The 13,760-nt window shown below is 37.2% G+C and overlaps 1 long non-coding RNA gene across 2 annotated transcripts in view; it reads left to right on the forward strand.

The window, feature by feature from the left end:
* The first annotated feature begins 719 nt into the window (after positions 1-719).
* The window catches only part of LOC125162201 (uncharacterized), a 75,729-nt gene continuing 62,688 nt past the window's right edge, over positions 720-13,760 (forward strand). For both annotated transcript variants that reach the window (XR_007150926.1, XR_007150927.1), the window contains exon 1: positions 720-904. This is a non-coding gene — a long non-coding RNA (uncharacterized LOC125162201). The remainder of the gene's footprint in view (positions 905-13,760) is intronic.

The following is a 13,760-nucleotide window of genomic DNA, read 5'->3' on the forward strand; positions in this document are numbered from 1 at the left end:
ATGATGGCTTTTCTGAAAACCTATAGAATGTCAAATGGGAGTTGTTTCTACTTTACAAATGTACTAGGCTCAAAATGCAAAGGAAAAGATGCACAAAGCAATGCTTATTATCTATTCACTCAGTTACGACTGTTTAAGGTACTCATGAAACCCATTGTTTGTCTATTTCTATACATATATGGTGTTATTCCATAAGTGACACCAAAGACACACTCTCTGTATATATTGAACATCCAAGTGGAAAAGTCAATTAAATGGCCATATGGTACTTTTTTGTTTAGGTTTTCAACATGAACGAAAACATTTTTCCAACTTTGAATTTATTGTGAGAGCTTTAGAGAAAGAATAATACCTGGTTGAATTTTGAGATTTCATTGAGATAAGTAAAAATAAACTCTGTGCTGTAAATTTTGTATTACATTTTATTATTTTAAAAATAACAACTGGAATGTAGATACTATGGTACACTCTGTGTGTGTGTGTGTGTATGTGTGTGTGTGTGTGTGTGTTATCTGTATATTAGAAAACGATTCTAACAATTTTTTTTTGTTTAAAAAGAAAATACTAAAGGTAGTAGTAGTATCATGGCTTTTGAATTTCTTCAGATCCCCATACCAAAATGACTAGAGGAACTAGAGGGTGAAACTGAAACCCCCTTGATAATACGTATAACAAAACTAGATGGAAAGCTGCCCACAAAAACAAGCAGGTAGGGACAAACTACCACAGCACAAGGTGTTCCTGGGGTCATTGCCAGCAAAGAAGAAAGCAGAGAGAAGCAACAGATATTTAGTGGACCATAATACAAGAGAATCCCCAAATAGCCCCCAGGAATCCCCTGGATGTTTGGTGTTTGAACTTGAGAGCAGCAGCTGAACAGGGAGGCGTTTACCTGACCCAACAGGTGAGTTCAAGGGCCTGACGTTAAGGTAAGAAGGGGACAGAGCAGACGAATTCCTATGATCTGGGACCCACTGTGAGGAGAAACTGCTGAGCAATATGTAGACAATATAAACAAACAAAAGAGAAATTTCAGATGCACATGTGAGGGTTGGAGAAAAAACAGAGCCAGGAAATCTCTGTGACTGAGCAGACATGTTGGTGACTATGAAACAAAATGACAAAAGAGGAAAGGTGTATTTACAAGCTATCTTGAACCACACCTCCTTCTAAAAGTCCAGTAAAGTTAATTTCACCAAAAACATGAACAACACAAAAAGAAAAATGTCAAATTCTATTCAAAGTTATTATAAGATGAAAGAAAACAAAGACCAAAATAACATTCCTACAAAAATTGCAAGCATTCCAGAAAGACATGCCCACAAAACAGATCCAACTGCATCCTACTATTTCAAAACAAGCTAAAAGGCTTTTTTAAATGATCAAAGATATGAAAGAATAGCATGAATCATAACTAGAAAGACTCAGGAATTAGGAGACAGAACTCGGGAAACAATTAGAAATAAAAGAAAAAAAATCAGAAACAAAGGATAAATGAGAAATAATAAATGAATAAACAAGAGGTTAATGCTTTAAGAGAAATGGAAGATAAAAGGAAGAACTTTTTTAAACTAAAAAAAAAGGAAAAAAAGGGGAAAAACTTAAGACAGGCAATGAAGATAGAGCATATAGTAAAAATGGTTCCTGATGGAAAAAGCCATAACCATATTTCCAGAAAACATGCTTAAAATCTATAGTTTTAAACCCCACTCAAAACTAGATATTGAGGGGTGCCTGGGTGGCTTAGTCAGTAAAGCGTCCAACTTTGGCTCAGGTCATGATCACGGGTCTGTGAGTTCGAGCCCTGCCTCGGGCTCTGTGCTGACAGCTCAGAGCCTGGAGCCTGCTTCGGATTCTGTATCTCTCTCTCTCTCTCTGCCCCTTCCCCACTCACACTCTGTCTCTCCATCTCTTAAAAATAAATAAACATTAAAAAATTTTAAATAAATGAATAAACATTTAAAAATTAAAAAAAAAACCTTAGATATTGAAAGAGCTTATATCTGAGATTATAAACTCAGAATGAACAATATTAGTAGAGATTTCAGCAAAATTACTGGACTAAAATAAAAAGGAAAAAATCTTAGTTTACACATATAGGCAAAAAGGAAGTGTCTTATAAAAGATGTAAAATTAAATTATTAGATTTATTGACTGTAACACAATACTCACGAGGAAAAAAAAAAAGAACAAAAGCCAAAGATTTTTTACCCAGCAAAACTGACTTTCAAACACAAAGAACAAAGACAAACTGTTATCACATGCAGAAAGACAGGCAATATTGTTTCCACGAGTTCCTTCTGAAAAATAAAGAACAATCACCAGACATTAAAATAACCAGAGAAATTCTGACATAAGCACTGGTAGTAAGCAGTAAATATGGAAATATAAATGAAGGTTAAAAGGAGATGATCTGTAATAACTGTATGCTCTGAAATTTTAAATATAATATAACTGTATAAGATGGCATGTGGCAGGAGAATATGTAAGGGATTTTTAAAAATAATTTCCATTACATATTAGTATCATTAGTACATGGTACTAATATCATGTATATATTAGTACATGGTAATATTATTACTGTTATTTTGATGCTGTTGTGTATATAGTATGGGATATACTAATTCTGTCATCCCTTATATACTACATTTTTTAAAATATTTTTTAATGTTTATTTATTTTTGAGAGTGAGAGAGAGAGAGAATGGGAGAGGGGCAGAAAGAGAGAGGGAGACACAGAATCTGAAGCAGGTTCCAGGCTCTGAGCTGTCAGCATAGAGCTTGACACGGGGCTTGAACTCATAAACTGCTAGATCATGACTTGAGCTGAAGTCAGATGCTTAACCAACTGAGCCACCTGCGAGTCCCAATCCCTTATTATCCTTGAGAATCAGGCTTTTGGGTGCCACAGAAAGGGAATATGTATGTATTATAGAAGAGGTTAAATAAAAAATCTATAGTGCTATATTTGAATTAGAAGTATCTGTATGAACCATGAGTCACTGACACACACACACATGCACGCACATGTGCACACATATCCTAACTCTTCCCATTCAAAAGGCCTAGAAACACTGACCAAATAACTGAGACCAATAATACTCTCTAGTGGATATATATGGTTGTCTTGAAATACTATTTCCCACTAAATGAACCTAAAGCTTCTCGAAAGAATGGCAATTCCAAGTCTACGGCAGAACATAAATAATATAAAACTGGAGCATGTGCCATTTCAGTCAGCAAGGGGGCTAGCAAAATCTACTAGAGTTGCGTCAAAAGAACTCCGTAGTTGACTTGAAAAGGCTCCCACAGGCCAAAGCTGGGACAATTTGAGCTCCAGTCATGTCAATAACAACCACTGGGTGAAATCCACACAAATATGTTAAACCACAAGTTACTAAAGAATAAATATTTCAGGGGCAACTGGATGGCTCAGTCAGTTAAGCGTCCAACTTCACCTCAGGTCATGATTTTATGGTTTGTGGGTTCGAGCCCCACGTCAGGCTCTATGCTGACAGCTTGGAGCCTGAAGCCTGCTTTGGATTATGTGTCCCCCTCTCTCTCTCTCCCTCCCCTGCTCATGCTCTGTCTCTGTCTCTCAAAATAAATAAATGTTTAAAAAAAGAATAAGTATTTTAAAAAAGAAAAAATATGGTTCTTTGTTACATTTGGAGATTAAGAATCTAATCACTTTTCTTAAAAATGGATTTTAAAAATCAAGCAATGATCCTACTTTTCGTATGGAAATGGAAGCACTGGGTAGCCAAATAGTATGTGAGAGAAAGTATCCCTTTTTAAAAGTATTCTGTCTGGCTGGGGCACCTGGGTGGCTCAGTCAGCTGAGCATCTGACTTCGGCTCAGGTCATGATCTCATGGTTCATGGCTTTGAGCCCTTCATCGGGCTCTGTCCTGACAGCTTAGAGCCTGAAGCCTGCTTTGGATTCTGTGTCTCCCTCTCTCTTTCTCTGCCCCTACCCCATTAGCACTCTATTTCTCTCTCTCTCTCTCTCTCTCTCTCTCTCTCTCTCTTTCTCTCTCTCTCTTAAAATAACTAAACATTAATTTTTTTTAAGTTTTCTATCTAATAATGAAAAAAACAATTATGAGATTAGACTATCACCATATTTTGCAACTGCCTAAATTAATAAAACTAGGTGTTGAACATCAACAGCTATTCAAATCACAGAAGGAGAAACATGTGGACATTTTGCCCTCTTAATGAAGACACCTAAAATCTTGCCAAAGGGATTGCATCTGATTCTGATAAATCCTCTGCATCCAACTACCCGCCCAATTTTAGGAAATACAGAAAATATAGGAACATGTAGAACTGCACCTATAATATTCAATAAGTAATATCTAGTCTTTTAAACTGTGCAGGGCAAAGGTTTATGTTCCTCAGAAAATACATGATGAAGAAAAGAATTGGGGCACTTGTGTGGCTCAGTCAGTTAAGCATTCAACTCCTGATTTTGACTCTGGTCAAAATCTCGTGGTTCATGAGTTTGAGCCCTGCGTCAGGCTCTGCACTGACAGCAAGGAGACTTCTTGGAATTCTCTCTCCCTCTCTCTCTGCCCCTCCCACTTGCATGCATGCTCTCTCTCACTCTCTCTCTCTCTCAGAATAAACAAACAAACTTTAAAAAAAGACAATTACAGACAGGGAAATTTTAGATTAACAGAAAATTTTAAAATCATCAAATAAAAAACTGAATAAGATTATAGCTTTTAGGGACACGCATTGGGTTATAAAACTATAAATAAATTCAAAGAAGTGATTGCTAGAAGAGTCAGTAGAGTTATTACTTATGGGGGAAGAAGAAAGTAAAGATTAAAATAAGGCACATATAGAGACAGTGGCCAAAGCATAAGAGACTCTTAAAAAATGAGAACAAACTGAGGGCTGATCGGGGGTGGGAGGGAGGGGAGGGTGGGTGATGGGTATTGAAGAGGGCATCTTTTGGGATGAGTACTGGGTGTTGTATGGAAACCAATTTGACAATAAATTTCATATATTAAAAAAAAAATAAAGACCGTGGCCAAAAAAATTTTAGTTCTTGACCTGGGTGGTGGTTACAAGACTTTTACTTGAAATAAGTCATTAAGCTACACATTTGTTTGGTATGGTTCTCTGGATCTTTTACTATACAATAAAACTTTAAATTAAAAGAAAAATATATTTATATTCAATCAATATTTTACACCAACTTTAAAATAATTTGTCTCGCTATAAAAATAACATACTTGTACAAAGTGTATAATTACTTAAGATATCTTTGTGAATTCTTAGTAATTTAAATAATTAGCCTATTATTTTATTATTTTATGACTATCATACCTACAAGCTAGACACAGATGCAACTTTGAGCAGTATTGACAAAACTACATAACTGCCTCAAGAAATCTTTATCTACTGGAAGCTGATACCATGGGAGCTACAGTAATGTCTGAAGATTTCATTGTGATGGGCCTGCCATATTTTGATCCTCTGTACCAGAAACTAAGCTTCTACTTGCTCAGGCAGAGAGGAGGGCAGAAATGAATCATGACAAAGAGGCCGATACTGTAGAAATCACTTCCAATCCTTCCGGTCACTTCACTGGGTAAAGTGTCACCATGAGCAGAAAGCCAATCCTCCATAATGATGATTTACAGTTGGAAAGTGGCTTTAGGACAGATTTACTATTGCCCTACTCACACCACTCTGTTTCTATCACCAAAAGACATTTTTCCTGTAAAAAGCAATGTTAGGAAAGGACATACACATCAGAGCATGTTAATAACCCCCCTTCCTTTTCCCCTTCAAGTAAAGTGAGCAGTTTAGAAAGGGGAAAAATGCATAACCATGAGAGTAAATAAAATGTTGAAGACATCCAAACCGTGTACAGGAGGGAATAAACATTTCAGCAAATACTCAAGTCACTGGACATATTTATTATTTTGAAATCTCAAAGTATAACAATAATTACAAGATTGACACATCTTTAGAGAGTATATACGAAAATGAATTTTTTTTCTTGTTCTCAAGTACAAATATTCTACAAATAAATACTGGTCACTTACTATGTGACAGGCCATGTGTTAAGCGCTATGCATAAATATTATCATTTAATCATAAAAAATTAAAAGACTAGAACACTAGAGCTTAGAAGAGTTGACTAAATTCAAGTTATATAGCTTATTTTCCTTAGCCATATACTATACTCATACAAAGAGATGTTAACAAGTTACATTTCAGCTGTGGCTCAAAGACAAAAAGTATTAGATCAAGTGAAACTTTTTCACAGGAGGTGTTCAACGTCTAGTTCATATGTAGGTGTAGGAGTGATTCTCTTGGACCATGTAATGCCTATGGGGGAGGACCCACATGGTTCTTCTTAGGGCTATGTAAGAAGACTGCCTGGAGAGAGAGACTAGTGAAGCTAGAGGTATGACTGGGTTCCTCAGAGAAGTGGGAGGAATCAGCCATCAAGCCAGAATAGAGATGTATTTGACCTTTCCAGAGGAACCCAGGGAGAAATCCTCAGAAATAGGGGAATTTTCCAAAGAAGCCATGAAATGCTCAGAAGAGAGACAGAGAGATACCAATAGACTGCTAGCCTCAGACACCTACAAGATCCAGAAATCAACAACATCAATTCACAACTACACCAGTATATTAGGATATTTCCTGACACCTTCCGTCTCCTCCTTTCCCAGTCACCAACCCCCAGTGGTCAGGAAGTACTGCTTTGTGCAGGCTAGGGGAAGGAGCATAAAATCCTCAGATGGTGGAAAAGAGAAAACACCAACTCTCTTGACCTGGCAGTAGACTTCCCACCTGCCACAGGGGGAGGAAAGGAGTCTAGAATTTAAATAAATTTGGGGTTCTGAATCTTACCTGCTTCTGATGGTATTGATCATGCTTATTACCGAACTGAGCCTATGTTTTGTGATTTCACTTGACTACAAGATGTTTATTATTTAAGAGTAAGGAGAAATGTTATGAGGTCTGCCAGGAACAGAGAAAGAAGTAGCCCCTGAGATGAATTTAAATGGAGAGAGGAAATTAATATAAAGTTGTTTTATGATTACATCCCCTGAGTTTTGCTTGTTCAACACAGAAGTTACTTTGACATGTGTGCTTCTGGCCGGTTATGAACTCCATGACTTGCCAGTAGAATGATTATTTTTGCCATCATATTATTGCCCCTATATCCCTCATATATAACCTCTCTTCTTATTCAGAGAAATTGCAGCTGACACTGATATCACTCACACGCCAAAATGGGGTTTAAAGGAGGCTGACTTACAGTTCCTGTTTTCAGGGAGCTATTTTTACTATGAGAGGCATAAGCCTTCTCTGAGTTACCTACAAAATGTCGTTCTTTTTCAAAACTCGGCTGCAGTTCTGCTTTTCTATTATTTGCATCACTTATGTGGAACTTACTGGATTTTATTATAATTTTGATCACATGTACGTGTTCTGTCTTTATCATATATAAGTGGGTCTTTCCCACTTTAGATTGCATTCTCTTTGAGGACACGTGCTTAAACATATTCTTTTACAAATTAATCCATAGCAGTTGACAGAACTTTACAACTAAGCGTTCAAGAAATATGTAATGTCTGGAAACATTACTTATACGTTGGCAAACCATGTTTCATTTTGTGACCTCAAACACTTGTTTCCACTTCTGTATCAGCTTGATGCAGAACAAATCATTGTTTAGCTTTATGCTAAAGAAAGCTTTCAAATAAAGACCCACTTAGCTGTGTGCTTTGATTTAAAGCCTGTCATCAGTATATCAATAATCTTTCATATGAAACTTCGGGAATGTGAAAGAGAAGATGGCATAAAAGGGCAGGAGAACAAAACTGATTGCCACACGAGGAAATTACTGGTAATTTTTGTATACTGATCCTATTTGTATAATGCACATAGATTTACAACGAGATTAAAAAAAATCTTATTTGCACATTGATTTTAAATTTTGTTCAGTGTGCTTTGAGCTCCCTAGGTCAATTTCTAACAGTTGTACCCTTGCTAACGTTATGAGTGGTGGCTGTCAACAGGAAGCTTGCCTCTGTTATCTCTGACATGGCTGACTGTCTGAGAAACAAAAAACTAGAAAATGACATTTATTCATTCCTTTTAATTCAATTATTTACTCCACAAATGAATTGAGCATACCCTAGGTTCCATGAAATGCGCCTTTAAAGTTCCAGAACTGCCTTCTCCACAGAACTGTAGCCACTATGAATACAACACTCACCAGATCATCGCCTTCACCCTCCTGAGAGACTAAGCAGCAGGTGATCTGATTTGAATGAGCCAGAGTGGACACCTCCACCTCCCCACACAACTCCTGCTAACGTGTGGTTTTCATTTCATATTTGGCTCATCTTCTGCCCTAAATTCAACAACTACTTCAATTGAAAGAAACAGGGTAGCAAAACTATCTGCAAATCCAACTGTACTCCTTGGTGACTTGTTTTTTTTTTTGTTGTTGTTGTTGTTATTTTGTTTTGTTTTTAATAAACATCTGAATCTTACGCAGTGACACAAGTCTGACATTGATGTTAAGAATGGAAGAGTTTGGGGAAACATAATTGTAGATGAGAAGGTAGAGCCAGAGTACTGGGAATAATCATGTTCCATTTATGACCACATTAGGTGATGACTATCCAAGAAGTCGAAATTTGCAATTATTTTATTTTGCCTTCACTTCATCACAGCTCACAGCAAAAAAAAAAAAATACAAGAGACAAAAATTATCTCTCTAAACTTATGTACAGTAAACAGTATGTATCAGCCTCCATGTAAACAAATCAGTTCTTTAGGTGGATATGAGGAAACAATTACAGTGCTCCTTGAGTTTAATTGGGGTAGATAAAGTGTGAAGATTTAAATTCTGTCGAGTAAATATGAGCAAGAAGAAAAGAAAAACTTGAATGTCTGGGAGCTCAAAAAGGTAATGTAAAAGCAAGCCTTGTTCTAGGAAGGAGAGAATTTGGGAGCTGGTTCTTGAAGGGAGCACTGAATGTGGATAAAAGAAGGAATGGTCGAGATGCCACTGAGGCAAGACAACACAAATTGTGGGCAACAGCAACAACCTATTGATCAGCTTGGTTGTAGCAGAGTCAGGGTTAAGAAAAGAGGATGACAAACAGAATCAAATAGTTACATGGAACTAGCAAAGTCCTGGATTGATGCAAAACATAACAGCTCCTTGAGTAGGAAATACAGGATACAGGTGGTAGGGTACGCATCCCAGAAAAAAAATGTTTATTCTTACCTTTTGTAGTTTTTATTTAAATTCTAGCTAGTTAAATACAGTGTAATATTGGTTTCAGGAGTAGAAATTAGCGATTCATCTCTTACATATAACACCCAGTGCTCATCACAAGTGCCCTCCTTAATGCCTATCACCCATTTAGCCCATCCTCTGCCTACCTCCCCTCCAGCAACCCTCAGTTTGTTCTCTATAGTTATGGTTTGCCTCTCTCTCTTTTTTCTCCCTTCCTCATGTTCATCTGTTTTCTTTCTTGAATTCTGCATATGAGTGAAATCATATGGTATTTTTCCTTCTCTGACTTGTTTTGCTTAGCATAATACACTCTAGCTCCATCCACATTGTTGCAAGTGGCAGGATTTCATTCTTTTTGATGGCTGAGTAATATTCCATTATATATGTATACACACATATATATACATATACATATATATACATAGACCACCTCTTGTTTATCCATTCATCAGTCGATGGATGTTTGGGCTCTTTCCACAATTTGGCTATTGTTGCTACTGCTGCTCTAAACATTGGGGTGAATGTGCTCCTTCAAATCAGTATCCTTATGTCCTTTGGGTAAATACCTATTAGTACAATTGCTGGGTCATAGGATAGTTCTATTTTCAACTTTCTGAGGAACCTCCACACTGTTTTCCAGAGTAGCTACACCAGTTTGCATTCCCACCAACAGTATAAGAGGATTCCCCTTTCTCTGCATCCTTGCCAACATCTGTTGTTTCCTGTGTTGTTAATTTTAGCCATTCTGACAGGTGTGAGACAATATCTCAGTGTGGTTTTGATTTGTATTTCCCTGACGATGAGTGATGTTGAGCATTTTTTCAAGTGTCTGTAGGCCATCTGTATGTATTCTTTTGAAAAATGTCTATTCATGTTTTCTGCCCATTTTTAATTGGATTATTTGTGTGTGTGTGTGTGTGTGTGTGTGTGTGTGTGTGTGTGTGTGTGTGGTGTGTATTTGTGTGGGGTGTGGTGGGTATTTGTTTCTTTGGGTTTTTTGTTTGGTGTTAATTAGTGTAAGTTCTTTATAGATTTTGGATATTAGCCCTTTATCAGATATATCATTTGCAAATATCTTCTCCCATTCTGTTGGTTGCCTTACAATTTTGTTGATTGTTTCCTTCACTGTGTAGAAGATTTTTATCTTCATGAAGTCCCAATAGTTCATTTTTGTTTTTGTTTCCCTTGCCTCTGGAGACGAGTCTAATAAGAAGTTGTCAAGGACGATGTCGAAGAGGTTGCTGCCTGTGTTCTCTAGGATTTTGATGGTTTCCTGTCTCATATTTAGGTCTTTCATCCATATTGAATTTATTTCTGTGTATGGTGTAAGACAGTAATCCAGTTTCATTCTTCTGCATGTTGCTGTAGAGTCTTCCCAACACCATTTGTTGAAAAGACTGCTTTTTTTTCCATTGGATATTCTTTCTTGCTTTGTTGAAAAAAAAATAGTTTATTCTTGAATAAAGCTTCACCTACAAAAATAGCTATACAGTTGCCTATTTTCCAGGTGGGCTAGCTATTAATTTATAAGTACACTCCAATATTTTTTTTCAAAATTTCCCAATGGTGGATGTGAGGCAAGAGAGGTAAAGGTAAAGATACCATAAAATTTTAGAAGTAATCAGAGAGCTGGATTCCTTATAAAAGGAATTTTTATCTCACCCCATATTATCAACTCATTATTTTCTTGAAATAGCCACATTTTGCATAAAAGGGGAGTGCAAGGAACTCATACAACAATTACAAACACAAGTTATTTTACCCCTAGTATCATTTTAGTAATGAACCTAGTTTCTCTTGCCCTTAAACCCACAATCTAAAATATCACACAGCTTGTGGGTATAGTTCCTCATGTGACAAGTATTTATTCTCACTGTGAAGAAAATCAGAAAATAACCATTGATTTAACTGAACAGTAAAATTATATTAGCATCTACACATTCTTAGCTGAGCTTACAGGTCAGATGTTTTCAGCCAGTTGCTGACTTCTTAGAGGTCAGTACTTATGACTTATTACTGCCATTATAAAACAGAAAAATGCAAACCACAGACAATTAATTTCTATGTACTTGAGCTACATAACACCTTTGCCCCGGTGATGTTTACCATCCTGATCTTTTCCTAAAAGTTAATGATGGATGTCCCATTAGGTTTATTTAATATAACTGCTTTAGCATTATAAAACATACTATTAAAAGAAAATAATAGTACTAATAAAACAATGGTCATTCATGATTAAGCTTATGCTTATGCTATAAGAATATAAGATATAGGGGCACCTGGGTGGCTTAGTCAATTAAGCATCTGACTTCAGCTCAGGTCATGAACTCATGGTTCATGAGTTCGAGCCCCACATCAGGCTCTGCACTATAGGGAACCTGCTTGGGATTCTCTTTCCCTTTCTCTCTCTCTGCTGCTCCCCCACTCACGCTGTCTCTCAAAATAAATAAACTTAAAAAAATAATATAAGATATAAATGAGACAAGATTGAACTCGGTGGTAAGAAGGGTCTAAGTCATATATAAAACACCTTGGTGATAGATGAATTCTTTCAGAATTTCAATATATTATTTAAAACCCCCACTCACTGAATACATATATTTGAATATATCTTGCTATTTTTGTCTCAATATGGAATAAACATGATTTCAAAATAAATTCTAAATAAAAAACTACTTTTCTACAAATGATTTTTTTTTCAACAGTTGTAGTATTAAAGAAGTAGACATTCTGACATATAGAACGATCTGGACTAACTAACTTCTCTTTGCATTATGCTGGATATTCTTTAAAAGAAAAATTTTTTAATGTTTATTCATTCTTGAGAGACAGAGCATGAGTGGGGGAGGGGCAGAGAGAGAGAGAGAGGGAGACACAGAATCTGAAGCAGGCTCCAGGCTCTGAGCTGTCAGCACAGAGTCCGATGCGGGGCTTGAACCCACAAACTGTGAGATCATGACCTGAGCCGAAGTCAGATACTTAACCGACTGAGCCACCCAGGCTCATCAGATATTCTTTATTGTTTCTTTTTCTATATGAACTTTCGAATCACCTTGACAAATTTAAAAAAATCTGTCCAAATTTTTATTGGGTCAGCAATAAACTGAAAAATTAACTAAAGCTGACACATTAATGGTGTTGAATCTTATCATCCAAAACCATGCCTTTCCACTTGTTCCATCTTCCGTCTTAGGTTTTTGTTTGTTTCTATTTTCCCGGAAGAAGCAGCCCCTGAGATGGAAATAAGAGTATGGAAAGTTTATTTTCTCTGGAACATCATCTGTGATGGAAAATGAAGGCAGGATTGTGCTGTCGGAGAAGCTGGACTGAGATGGTGTTGTAACAGATGCTTTAGCCAAACACTCAGGAAGCTTTGGAGTTGGGAAAGCTCTTAGAGCTCTCCCAAATTGAAACAAGGCCTCTGTAGGCCTCCGTGGACCAGTCAGGGCATACAAGCCTTCCCTAAAGAGGGCTATAAGTGGGTGGCTAAAGAAAATGCTAGGGGAAGGACTCAGCTGTGATTGGTCAGCATCCAGCACTCCTGGCAGCTGGAAGAATGAGTGCCTTATTCATGCCAGAGGCATCTTGTAGCTGCACCATATCATCCACTACTGATCATGCTCAGGCTACTAAGATCCACTTGCTTCATACAGTAAGCATACCATTGTAGGAGTGCTGACAACACTGACCCCATCTTTGGCCATCCATCTTGTGTTCCCCTCTGACACACAGGTGGCACCACTTTAGATAACTAGTAACAATCCTCTGGCACACATATGGTGCCACTTTAGATAACTAGCTTGTGATCTCACCACCATGCCCCTTGATCCGTGAAAGCTGAGAATCAAGGTCCATATAGAGGCAGAGAGTCCAATCGGGGTGCAGGGCAGCAGTGAACTGCCTGGAGCTATCTATCCAATTCCTCCATCAGTAAGTTACCCTGAATAAACAGAGTCTCTAACACTGTTAACAGAATTGCTTTGTGTTAACAGAGTTTCTTTGTGTTTTGTTATTAAAGTGCCTTCTCAGCCCGGAGGATACATTACTAACCATCCTCCATCTTCTAAAGCTGAACTGAGATGAACTTGCAACAGAGGCCTAAGCTGATTCTACCAGCTCAGGAGCTGAAAAGGCTCTTCAGAGCTATCCTAACTAAAGCAAGAGGATAAGTCAGTGTCCTGCCATACCAACCAGTCATTTCATGTAGTCTTCTTACAATGTAATTGACCTTTTGGAAAGCAATATTGAATGTTGGATGACAATGAAGTCATAGCTAAAAATTGTCAACTAACTTAAAAACAGAAAATAGGGAACTTTAGAGATATTCTAGGCTGAGAAAGTTAGTCCCATGTGCCCTTTAAAAATTTTTTTTGAGGAAGAGCTCTAATATAGACAGGAGAAGATATGAGATTCCAAACCTAGACTGCATCAAAGGAAATTCATAGAGGACAGTTGGGCCACCGTCAGTGG

Source organism: Prionailurus viverrinus, chromosome A3 (assembly GCF_022837055.1).
Source record: "Prionailurus viverrinus isolate Anna chromosome A3, UM_Priviv_1.0, whole genome shotgun sequence".
In the NCBI taxonomy this organism is placed as follows: Eukaryota; Metazoa; Chordata; class Mammalia; order Carnivora; family Felidae; genus Prionailurus; species Prionailurus viverrinus.